The sequence below is a fragment of the Triturus cristatus genome, chromosome 2_1 (assembly GCF_964204655.1).
Source record: "Triturus cristatus chromosome 2_1, aTriCri1.1, whole genome shotgun sequence".
Lineage (NCBI taxonomy): Eukaryota > Metazoa > Chordata > Amphibia > Caudata > Salamandridae > Triturus > Triturus cristatus.
Genome location: NC_140581.1, coordinates 195617112 through 195630200, shown reverse-complemented (window position 1 = coordinate 195630200; position 13089 = coordinate 195617112).

Genomic DNA, 13089 nt, shown 5'->3' with positions numbered 1-13089 from the left:
GAATTAGCGCCGCGTGGGCGGAGCGGCGGCCAACGGCCGCAGCATGACAGAACCACTCCGTCATGAGCACAGCGCAACCGTGGCTCATGACGGAGTGGTTCCGTCATGAGCGGGGAAGGGGTTAAAGAAACGGCATTGTCATGAGCAATGCCAATAGCTCTAACTTTAACAATGCCGAGACCGTTGTATTGTAAATGCTTGTCTGCCTTCTGGCAGGTGAACACATGCAAGGGGCCTCTAATGCAGGCATTTGACTAACCACTTCTGTCCGACCAGAACGGGGCGAAGAGGGAGTCAAGAATACGTAGGCAAGGTTGTGGCGTTTGCGCATGCTCCGTGGCATATGAGAATGTATCCTGCAGGCAGGAAGCACTCTAGTTCAGAGGAATGGTGGTGTCATGCCTGAAAATCAGCTGCTGAAATTACCCGGCATGCGAGAAATCGACCCAAAAACGATTATGAAAACGAATATTCGTGTGTCTCAGAAAAAAAGGTGCAGCAGCTAAGGCGCCTGATATTTGTAAAATGTGTATTGCTATCATGTTTTATAAATGTCAATTGCAAATTGAAATTGAACATCGAATTTAGCAATTGTAATGAACACGATGTTGGTCCTCGGTCGGCTGAAACTTCCAGCATGAGTCATGAAAAATTGTATTCAGAAAAATGGTGTTTGAGCCGGGAGAAACCAATTCCTCATAATCTTTCGACTCATAAATCACGGGAGGGTAAACTCTGGAGACACTGAGTTACAGACATCCGAGGAGCTGCCAGCAGCAGTCGCTGTGGGGTCAGGGCATCTAATAAATTCCTGCAGTATATGATTAGACAGATTTTTGTGAAGCCATCTCCGTGACCTTTGATTGAACACAGCTAATCCATCTCTGAAGGACGAGGCAGTTAGCGGAAGATATTTCATTAAAATACTGCGCCATGGGCCGAGAGGACGGATGCCCAGCTGCTGCTGCAAGTGGTGGATTAAATTAAATGCGTCAGAATGAGCAAAAAGAAGTCACCCACTCGAAATAAATAGACTGCCGCTAGAAATTGTACTTATCTGAGGTGCATCGCAGGCTGACTTAAAGATACAGTAAAACGTTGCACCCACCACCTAAATGGGAAAGTTCTTCCTAATCACGTTAATTATTAATTGGGGTCAAGGTGCGGTAGAGGAAACGGTGGGGTCGAAAGTCAAGAGGGGCGGAGCCTGAAAGGCAGAATCTGACAGTTTGTACATTTATTTTAAAAACATCTGCTGTAAAGAAATTGGCATCATGGACATATGTGACAGTAAATCTGTTCTGGACTACTTAATTGGTCGCAAAGATATATTTTACAGGATTAAGACACCTGCTGCAGAGATCTTTGTGTGCCCAGCAATTTTTACGGTATTATCAAATCAAACAGGATTCATACAGAGGGACTAATCACCCACAAGTGTATCCAGGTACTGAGATCTTAGCTGCTTCAGGAGGGTTCAGTTGAACTGCCAGGCTTGAGTCCCTTCTTGAATTCCAGAAGAGAGGGTGCGATCCGGATGCGAAAGGGAAGTCTGTTCCAGGTCTTCACAGTGAGGTAGGAGAAGTTGCGTACTAAACTGTTGCTTAGGCGGTTACTGGAAATGCGCGCGAGGGAGGCGGATTGGGAAACAGAGAAGCTTCTGGAAGTGAAGGGTGATGTGGATCCATTTGTGGAAGCCGAGGATGAGCCTGGGTGTGGAGTTCTGTATGTTCTGCAGTCTTCTCAGGGGGTGCGTGGTGATTCCTACGTATAGAGTGTTGCCGTAGTCCAGGCGACTGATGACCAGGGATTCAGAGACAGTTTGTCTTGTGCTGACAGGGAGCCATTTGAGGATCTTACAGACCAAGCGAAGAGTGAGGAAGCAGGCGGATGAGACTGCATTGATCTGGCTTTTTATGGTGAGCTTGCTTTCCAGGATGATGCTGAGGTTGCGGCATGGTCTGTCGGCGTGGGCGGGGTTCCTAGTTTGGAGGGCCACCAGGAGTTGTTCCAAGGAGAGGAGTTGTTCCTAAAGATCGGTACTTCCGTTTTGTCCTTGTTGAGTTTGAGGCAGTTGTTTCGCATCCAGTCGGCAACGCTGGTCTTACACTGGTGGAAGTTGGCCACAGTGGTGGAGTGATTTTCAGAAAGAGAGAGGATGAACTGGGTGTCATCTGCATAGGAGGTCATGTAGGTGTTCAACAGTGTCTGGATGAGGGACAACCCATGAGTGTCGCCGCAGATGATGTTCATGGGTTCAGAGGTAAATGGTGATAGGTGGATTCTCTGGGTTCTTCCAGTGAGGAAGACGGTGATCCATTTGAGGGAATCTCTGTGGACTCTAATGTGATGAAGCCTCTTGATCAGGATATGTTGGAATACAGTGTTGAATGCTGCTGAGAGGTCGAGGAAGATCAGGGTTGCCATTTCTCCTTGGTCAGGAGGGTTCTGATGTCATCGAAGGTGGTGATCAGGGTGCTTTCGGTGCTGTAGTTGGGGCAGAATGCGGATTGGGATGTGTCCAGAAGATTGTTCTTCTCCAGATGTTCTGTGAGTTGATGGTTGATGACTTTCTCGAGGACTCTGGCGGGAAAGGAGGGTAGAGAGATGGGGAAGTAGATCTTGAATTAGCTGGGGTCGGAGGACAGTGTGTTAAGAAGGGGTTTGACTTCTGCATGTTTCCATTCTTCGGGGAAGGTGGCCATGGAAATGAAAGCGTTGAAGATGAAAGGAGTTGATTGGTGATAGTCTTGCTCCCGACGTTGAACATGTGGTGGAGACAGGGGTCCATGGGTGCTCCTGAGTGGATGGAGTCGATGATGGCTGAGGTGCTCTGACTGGTGAGCTGGTCCCAGGCGGTGTTCCGCTGGTCAGAGTTTGTTTCTGAAGGAGCGGGGAGGCTGAGGGTATCAGAGGTGGTGGGTGGGTTTCAGAGTATTTGTAAATGGTGGAGATCTTGTCATGGAAGTTGTCTGCCAAGGTGTTGCAGAGTTCTTGATATTGGGTGATTACTTTTTCGGTGACTCAGTGGTTGGATAATTCTCTGATGATGTTGAAGAGTTCTTTTCTGTTGTTTGACCTGGCTTTGATGCAGTTGGCTAGGTTGTTCTTTTAGTCTATTTCAGAAGCTGATGGAAGTGGTTGAGGGATGTCTCGAAGGTGGTATGATCTGTGGGCTCTTTGCTCTTGCGCTCTTTCCTTTCTAGTCACTTGCAGTTGTGTTTCATGGTTCTCGGGTCTGTGGTGTACCAACTGGCCTTCTTGCAAGATCTACTGAGTTTGGTGGGTTTGAGGAGGGCGACTCTGTCAGCACTACCAGTGATCCATGCAAAGACATTTTTGACAGCCTCTTCTAGGTTGGTTGCAGTGTCAGGGTCAGAGTTGTTGAGGTCGTCGGTTCATTGGCTCTCAGATACTTTGCTCCAGCTGTGGTGAGAGATGCTGGGAGTCTTAGTAGCCGTGCTTGGAGAGGCTGTGATGGTGAAGTGGACGATAGAGTGGTCTGTCCAGGTGACCTCAGTGACATGGCTGTACTAGACTCTGTCGCTGGCTGAGAAGATGGGGTCAAGTACATGCAAAGTGATAACAAGCTGTGTGCCTTTGTTTCTTTCCATTGCATTGGCATATAATTAGGCACCAGATAGCTCCCAGCCAGTAAGACGCATGAACAAAAGGAGGGCTGATTGTCCTTTAAATCAGGCCTTCGTTTTGGGCCTAGTAGGGTGTTGAAATAGGAAGGCTCCACCAATGCCTGCAGGTTGCTGCTCTGAATGGAATGCAGACAACGTGCAGCCACTGCTGAATTATGTCCTGGTGTCGGAAAAGAACACCAGGACAAATTCAGCATATTTCACTGGGTCAGCCAGCTCCCATCTCCAGCCCAGAAATAGCTGCCAGAACTGAGATCCAATAGGATCTCCCTACTTTCTAGCGCTGTTTAAAGTAATAATTTATTGTTGTATTTCACTTAAAACCGGTCTTCTAGTGTTCCTAGGTGCCGCAAATAAGAGATTTTATGATTGGGAGGAGATGAGGCCTGAGCACTAGAGCTGCTGGCTTTCAGACCTGTTTGAATCCCGGTCTCACCACCTCATTCAATATCATATGATTCTGGGCAAATTGCCTCAGTGTTTAATTCACCATCAAGTGATTCTGGGGAAATCGCCTAATTTGTGCTTAAAAATTAAATGTGAAATGTACTATGTGAATTGTATTTGTGTAATCCCACTCTCTCAAGTAATGCACAGCTCTCTGTTGTTTCTGATCTAAGTTTGCACTTAAAAAATACCAATATACATTACACCACATAATTGCACTCTGTTTGCCATCGATGGCCAGCTGAGATGGTCCCACCAGGATTCCAAGTTGTTACCTATAGATCATTTCAGTAGGCGCTCAACAATTGCATTTGCTATTCCAATAACATCTTGGCTCAGAGGGACGTTAGGGCGTCATAGAGATTTATTTGTGCTGTGCTCTTCTTTGTGTCTTGAATTCTTTTCTCATATTATCATGTCTGTGTCCTCGTTTTGTGTTTCTGTCTTTGCATCCTAGAGTTCAATTTCCTTAGTTCAGGAGTCTTCAAACTGAGGGCAGGGGGGTCTTAAGTGATCCGAGGGGAGGTGGGGGGAGGGGCAGGTTCTGGCCACAAGAAGCATTATGCTGATAACAGTGCTTTGTTTTAAGCAGGCAGCAGTAAACCGCTCTTTTGTCACTTATATCCTAGAAGGAGGTATGTGTCAAAAGGGAAGTGACTCCAAATATTCTTCAAAATCGCCACCCTCATTTCTTATAATCACACAGTGGCGTTGGTGAGGCCTGGCTGACCAGAATAATATGTTTGGCAATCATATATTTGATAGCATTTTTAAAACGGTATGAGAACTCCACTGGAATGTTTAAATAGGTTTAGAAATATTTAAACATTGACAATTTAATAGAATAATTGTATAAAAGTCTGACAGGGGCCTGATTATTTTTGTTTTCACGGGGGGAGCATTACAAAGTTTCAAGACCACTACCATTATATTTACTTCCTTGTCTGGGATCCACAATTTCTGCTCCATAAGTGTTTTTCATTTTCCTGGGTATGTCTCCATATTTTTCTTGAAGCCCTTGTGTATTTATCACTGCCATTGTCTTCCAGCTGTCCTATAGCTCAAGTTTCGCTGCTACTGTGCCTCTGAGTAGTATCTTTATGAGTGTGTAGTCGCCACGCATAAAAGATAGAACGGTCCTATCTTTTATGTGCGTAGACTCCGCCCTCATAAACATATTACTAGTAAGTCCCTTTGTGAATAGCAAACAATCCTAAACTTACACAAAAGTGAACGTTTCCCTCTGTGAATCTGACCCCGAGTCTCTCATTGCTTTTCTATCCCATTGCCCAAGACAGTGTCATTGTCCATATCTGACAATGTCTCCTTGTACAAGTATTCAAATGCATGTTTTCCTGCCTGAGCGTCCGTATCAGAGGTAGAGCACGATATGTCAGACTCCTCTTAGTTTCTTCCTTTCAGTATGCTTGTATTGTAGTTGAAAAACTTAGCACAGAAATACAGGGCTTTGCTAGAAGCCTTTCCTGAACGTGAGCAGCTGTTGTTCTCATTGTTGTTTGTCATTAATGAGCAAAAGTCATTTCAAGCTGATTTTTAGCTCAACAACACCATTCAGGCAACTTTTATTTTTTGTTCAAAATCCATTTTTTATGGGGGAAGTGCTATGAGAATGAGGCGACGGTACAAACAGTTGCAACATCCTCTTAGCTATCCTGTAGACTCTTTCCTGTTCTTTGTTACTCCTTGATTATTTTTGATTTTGATAACTGAGGGATAGCACCATTCATCTTTTGTTTACAATCTCCACTGTAGCATGCTCCCTCGGGTTTTATTACTTTTTTTGGGAAAATCAAGTAAGTTCAGTTCAGTACCCTGCAAAATATTTTTTAGCTGGGCTGATGTTTGAAGGAAGATAGGCAGCATCACTTTTCTTTCTTTCGATTTCTTTTATACGTTTATAGTATATGTGCCTATTGGTGGTTGGGAGCAGGGTTCTCCAAGCCCCAGCAGCCAGCCATTTTCCTTTGCTTTCAGCCTTCTTCTAACTTGCCATGTTCTTGACACTATTATCTATGTATGTTTGTGTGAGTGCATGCATTTGGCATGCGTGTGTATTTGTGAGAGTGAATTGATTAATGTGTATTTCCTGCCCTGTCTATGGCTGGGGCATTTGTTCTAGTTTCAATTTTTCTGTGCCGCAGTAATTTTTTACTGTAATAGATTTTATTTTAAATTCTTGCTACTGTTGTACTGGTGGTGCATGGGTGTGCAGAAGGGCCTGGGCATATAGTAGGTATTTATTTGTGTAATCCTCACCCTGCAGTATAGCATGTTTTTTGTCCCAGGGCAGGGGCTGGTGGTCAGGCCGGAATTTTTCTTTTTTTCTATGCCTCTTCCTTGCTTACCTAGGCCATGTGCCTGCACCATTTTGTGAAGTGAGTATGTGTCTGTTAGGCGACGACCTTCACTTTGTCTACCATGTCTTCTCCTTGCTGGTTCACTATTTTCTTCATGCCTTATCCTTCCTTTACAAGCAAAGCGCGCACCCTCCATTTTCTGAAACCAATGTGTGTCTGATGGTTATTAACCATTTTCTTCCACTTTTAAAAATCTTCTGCAGCGAGCATTACATGTCATGGCCCTTTAGGAGCCCACAGATATTTCTGCACATTTTTAAATTTTTTATATGTACTTTCTGTTTATTGTGGTTGTGGGCCTCGTTGTAGTCTGTGTAATCCATAGTTAGCAATTTTATTTAATATACTATATTTTAGTGCACTCATGGGCCCTAAAGGGTCACCAAATAATGTTTTACATTTTTTGTATTTTTTTTTCTTCTAATTTACTGCCATGGTGAGTGGGGAATGTTGTTCCATGGTTATTATTTTTATTTAATTTCATAAATGTTTGCCAACCATCCCCATTCTCCCATATTAATGGCATGGGCCTTAGAGGGGGAGCAGATTCTTATTTTTCTTTATCTCTAAAAAGACCGCAGTGGGTGCTGTAGCAGTGTTTTTTTTGATCAGCCTCATAATATCAAATGCCAGTATCAAATTAGTTTTTAGCTTCGCCCAATATTTTTTTTTAGAATTCTGTAAGATTAGCTTTTCTTGATTTTTCTCCAATGTAATGACCAGCATAAAAATTAGTTTTCAAATGAGTATTAGTGTCATTTCTTCTGATGGCTTGTATGCAGTCACCAGAATGGCCAAGTCTGAAAGTGTAACTTCTTAATTTTTGTTGCCTGCAGGTGGGAAAAAAGAAACAGAGGCATGTCTGTGAATTAGCAGTGTCTACAGACCTGTATGCTAAGTGCTAATCAATGAGAAGACAAGTTAGTAGCACCCAGTAAACTGGTCCCTTCACAGAAAGTGACTAGTGAGGAGAATTCTGTCACCGCCTGAAGAACCGGGCTTCTTAAGCCTGGCGGCGCAGGGTACGCCTGAAATCTTCTGAGTTCGCCTTCCAAATTACAGAGACACGGAACACTCTGTCTGGCATAGGAACTTCAATTTATTAGCTGCAGCTAGGTACAGTTGTCCTAGAAGTACATCAGTGGTAGGTTCTCAGGAGACTGCCACTTCAATCCGTGGCTCACAGTCTTTTGTAGCGCTTGAATCCCCTAAAGCAACAACCCCCACAAGGTGCAATAAAAATACAAATCATCCACAAGAAAACATTCTTTGTACAAGATACAGGATAATGGGTAATAGAAATTCCTTCCCTAAGGTCGTGTTCTCTCCCCGACCCTATAGGTCAGGTGGCATAGCCATTCCTAGGTTGAATCAATTTACGACAGGACGTGTTTGCGTGTTGAAGATAGTGATTCGTAAATCAACTGGCGAGGCCGAGAACGGTCACCAAGGGTCAATAGATGGTTATCTGGGGGATTAGTTGCTTCGAGCCGGGTCTCAGAATGGACTTAGCTCGGGGAAACAGGAAAGGTCGTGTAATATGTGCAACAGTATAGAACGTGAAAGAAACGCTATGAAGGTACAAGGGGCCTGAGTGAGGGCAACAGCGTAGTAGTGTTATAAGCAAAGATGGGGCCGTATTTTGAATTTCCTCAGACCCTCCTTTTGCCATTACTCAGGCAAAGAAGCCAGAGGCTGGTGTTAATCTGAATCGACTTCAATAGCCATGAAATCTACAAGCTGTTGTTGCAGTATTATCTTTGTGTTTGCTGCTTTCTGTGATACCGGATTTGGAACACACAGGGTGGCGCAGAGTCTGCATATAGCTGGACCACATTGTAGGCAAAGGCAACATGAGAAGAGAATAGCCAAAGTCGCTCCAACAAAGGTAAGATCCTTCCATCCCCATGTAAACAGTAGTCCCCCAAACCATCCCATCAGAGACCAATTCCCTTCATCCTGGTGAACGGACTCAGCGATCTTATGTAGCTTAGAGATGGCTTGGTATACTGTAGGTGCGTTGTCTGGAATAAAAATGCAGCAGCTAGATCCGATCAATCTGCATACGCCCCCACGGTCAGCAAGGATGATATCTAATACCATCCTGGTCTGAAGCGTGACAAGGCGGTCAGCAGCGAGTTCTGCAGTGATGTTACTCAAAGCTCCAGCTGTTTCATTGACAGTGGCTTCTACAACTCGAATTACTTGTCTTATGTCTCTACTGTTGGCTATTGAGCCCCAGAATGGAATGAGTCCTTTCAAGACATCCCCGACTTCTTGTCCTGACGTATTCTGGCCAGACGCCACCCCTCTTTTCTGTAAATGATGCTTGGCATCTGCTATATATGTAGGGGGCAACAACCAAGCTATGTAACAAGTGCCTCTCCAATTACCTGGTAGAGAAGTGTAAGCCTTATTTCCACACACGAAGTATGTATTACGTGAGGGAACCATACGAGGCCAATCTGTCCCATTCAATGTCACAATATGTTGGCAATTGCTTGTACCTTTATATTCTAACCCTCCTTTCCTAATACAGAATGGTGCTTGTCCAGGTACCACTAGAAAAGTTTGTCCTTTTCGAGAGGTTCTATTAGAGGGCAGAAAATACAAATCCGTAGATTTAGTTTGGCGATCAGCATATTCTGACTTCTCACTATCCGTCCCATATATCCTTTTTCTCGCCAACATAAATGGTATAGATGTACTCCCAAGCTCCTTACTTCTCGTGTATCCCCATCTCCAGAAAAGACCCAACTAGCGCTCAATTCCCACCATGCACTACAAGAGCCATTAAATGAAAAAGGAAGGGTAATGTATGGCATTCCAGTATTCACCGAACTTGGCAGAAGACCACAAACCCAACAGTTTGTCGCATTAGTGGCCAATTGATGTTGGTGTAGCATGGAAACAAATGTGTTGTTGCGGAATTCACTCCTTCTTGACTCAACATGAGGTGGTAGAGTGCCATGTGTATGCATTTCAACCGTAACTTTGGGAGTAGGCTATGTAAAAATTACGTGTAGTCCCCATCCTATACAAGACAATACAATACATATCAAAATCAATATTATTAAAACCACTATAAAACGATTATGCAATAATTTACAATGCTTTGTGCTCCTTGTTTGTATTTTGTCCATTCCCTTGTTAACAGTCATTTCCAGCTCTAAATATTGCCCGTGACGGGAGGTTGCTTCACTCAGCTGTGATTGTCTGTAGTTCTTTATACTTTCCTACAAGTCCCACAGGCCTAGAGCCACATTTGGGTCACAATTCTGAGACTTACGATCACGGCCCTGCAATCATGTGGAAATCGGGATAAAGACAAAAATCAATGAAGCACTATTGACGTATTTTGTTCAGTCTGGGCCTCAAATCGTACCTCTGGGAACCAGGTACAGTTTGTTCTTGGAAAAGGAGATGTGGTTTAGTAGTGTCCAATTTCACTGCCGGTGGTATAGCTGTCTGGAGGATCTCGTCGTCGTCTTGTCCTGCTCCGGCAAAGTCTAGGCGTGCATCGCTGAATAGTCCAAATTTTGGTGTTCCTCCGGTTTCAGAGTCACTAATTTGTTCATGAACCCATTGATCATAAGGCAATGGCAGGGGCACTTTCTTGCAATGTACCCCATGTACCCAGTTCTTTTTGCCGACCACCTTTACTGCAGTACGCGTTGTCAGGAGCACCTGACGAGGTTCTCTCCAGCGAGGTTCCAAGTTCTTTGACCTCTGGAAGTTTTTGACACAGACCCAGTCTCCCAGCCATATGGTGTGACCAGGATCCGTTGAAGCCTGGGGCAAAGTATCTTGTACCTGTTGATGAAGGACACGTAACTTAGTGGTTAGCTCATGTAAATAGTCAATCAACAATGGATGCTCTATCTCGGAGTATTTCTTTGGCCTTGGGACTCCCCAAACGTTTGCAGGGCATCCAAAGACAACCTCATAAGGACTAAGTCCCATACGGGAATGGGTGGTTGTTCTGGTGGATAAGAGAGCCAAGGGCAAGGCATCAGGCCAGGCAAGACCCGTGCTGGCTTGTATTTTCGCCAGCTTAAGCTTAAGGGTGCCATTATAGCATTCCACCAAACCTGCTGACTGAGGATGGTTTGCTGTGTGGAATTTTTGCTGAATGCCAAGGCCTGCACATACTTTCTGCATGATCCGACCCACAAACTCACTTCCGTTGTCACTCCAGATAACTCTTAGTAACCCAAATCTTGGCAGAAACTCCTTCAAAAGGACTTTTGCCGTGGATAGAGCAGTATTATCTTTCAGTGGATAGGCCTCTACCCATCGGGAGAAGGCACATACCACAACAAGAACGTACTTCAGATTGTTACATCGTTCCATGTGGATGTAATCTATTTGTACAACCTCAAAAGGGTAAGTTGGGGGAGCAAAGTGTCCTGCTGGTGTTGGTGTTCCCTTCCCCGGGTTATGCATTAAGCATACAATACAATGCTTAACCAGATTGTCTGCACATTTAGGGATCCCCACATTCTTCCATACCGGAGCCAGAAGCTTGCATATACCTTTAGCGCTAATATGGGCTGGACCATGTGCCATGGTAACTACTGGGAGTACATAAGCATCTGGTAACAAACCAGCGCTGATGTTCTGACAAGTCTGTCCAGCACCCTGTCACATCCAATCTTCCTATACTTTCTTTCCACGTACTCAATTCTTTCTCTGTGGCCTCTGCCTGGATCATTTTCACACTGTCCACAGTATTTTCACACATCCCCCCTTGTGCAACCCATCTAGCAGAGCCCACAACATACATGCGGCTTGTAGTGTCTCTAGCTGTCTCTTTCGCTATGTGGTCTGCGAAAGCATTTCCTTGACCTACATCATCAGTGATCTTCTTATGTGCACTACACTTCACAATCGCTATCTGAGTGGGCAAGGTGAGCGATTCAAGGAGGTCATTTACCAATTGGCCATGCTGTATCTTAGTGCCATGGGATGTGAGAAACCCTCTTTCCTTCCACAGGCGGCCAAAACTATGGGCCACTCCAAACTCATACTGTCTATCAGTATACATATTCACCCTTTTTCCTTTAGCCAACACACAAGCTCTAGTCAGTGCTATCAATTCAGCTGCCTGGGCTGAGTTATGTATAATACGCGCTGTTTCTACAATAGTACATAAGGTAGTGACTGCATAGGCTGAGGTCGTTTCACCATTGGGAAGCTTAAAACAAGAACCGTCCACCCATAAGGTCCCATCCGGGTCCAGGAGTGGAGTATCCTTAAAATCAACTCTGCCTTTTGTCTCTTCCTCCGTGCGGAGGAAGCAGTCGTGTTGCTCCACAGTGTCATTTTCTACTGGAATTGGCAGCAATGTTGCCGGGTTCAAGGTATTACATCGCTTAATGTGTATGTGGCTAGCCAAGAGCGTCAATTCGTACCCCGAAAGGCGTGCACTCGTGAGGTGTTGAGTCTTTGTTCTATTTAGGAGGGTGTCTACAGCATGCGGTACCTTGACCATAAGGGTATTGTCTAATACCAATCCAGCAGACTGGCGAATGGAAACTGCCGCTGCTGCTGTAGCCCTCAAACAGCTAGGTAATGCCTTGGCCACTGGATCTAACGTGGCCGAAAAATAGGCACAGGGGCGTTGCTTGTCCCCAAATCATTGCGTTAAAACTGATAACGCGCAACCTTCATTCTCATGAACATAGAGTGTGAAAGGCTTACTGTAATCAGGAGTACCTAACACAGGGGCAGAGCACAAGGCAGTGCACAAATCAGTGAAACTTTTCTGACATTCCGCAGTCCATGAAAGCAGGTGTGGTGTATCTTTAAGAGTGAGTGCCAACAAGGGTTTTGCCAGGAGGGAAAAATTGGGGATCCATTGTCTACAATAAGAGGTAATACCTAAAAAGGCACGCACCTCTTTTTGCGTACATGGAATAGGCATTTGGGCAATTGCTTGGATACGTTCTGGGGTCAATCGCCGTCCCTCCTTTGACAAGAGATGACCTAGGTAGGTAACCTCTTGGCAGCAATATTGCAATTTTGATGGTGAAACCTTGTGGTTGTGGTCAGATAAGTGGCATAGCAGTGAGATGGTAGCCTTTTTACAAGTGTCTTCAGAATCTGCTGCAACCAACAGGTCATCCACATATTGAATGAGAGTGGCCCCTTGTGGTAAACACAAAGTATCGAGCTGTGATTTCAATGCTTGACTATATATGGAGGGGCTCTCGCAATAGCCTTGAGGAGCTCGCTTGAACCGGAAGCTTCGGCCTGCTAAGGAGAAGCCAAAAATGTCCCTACTTTCCTCAGCAATGGGAATGCTGAAGAAAGCATTTTTGAGGTCAATGACGGAAAACCAGGAAACTGAGGCTGGTATCATCGTCAGCAGGGCATTAATATCCGGGACAACAGGGAATTGAGGTATCACAATCTTGTTGACCTCTCTGAGATCAATCACAAAATGATAGACAGGTGGCTGGTTCGTTTAAAAACAGGCAGAACAGGGCCATTGCATACATTTCCCCTAGCCTCTTCAACCACATCGTTTTGTACCAAATCATGAACTATAGTCAAAAGAGCTTTTTCGCCGTCACTGGAAATTTTATACTGTGGAATGCGAGGAAATTTAG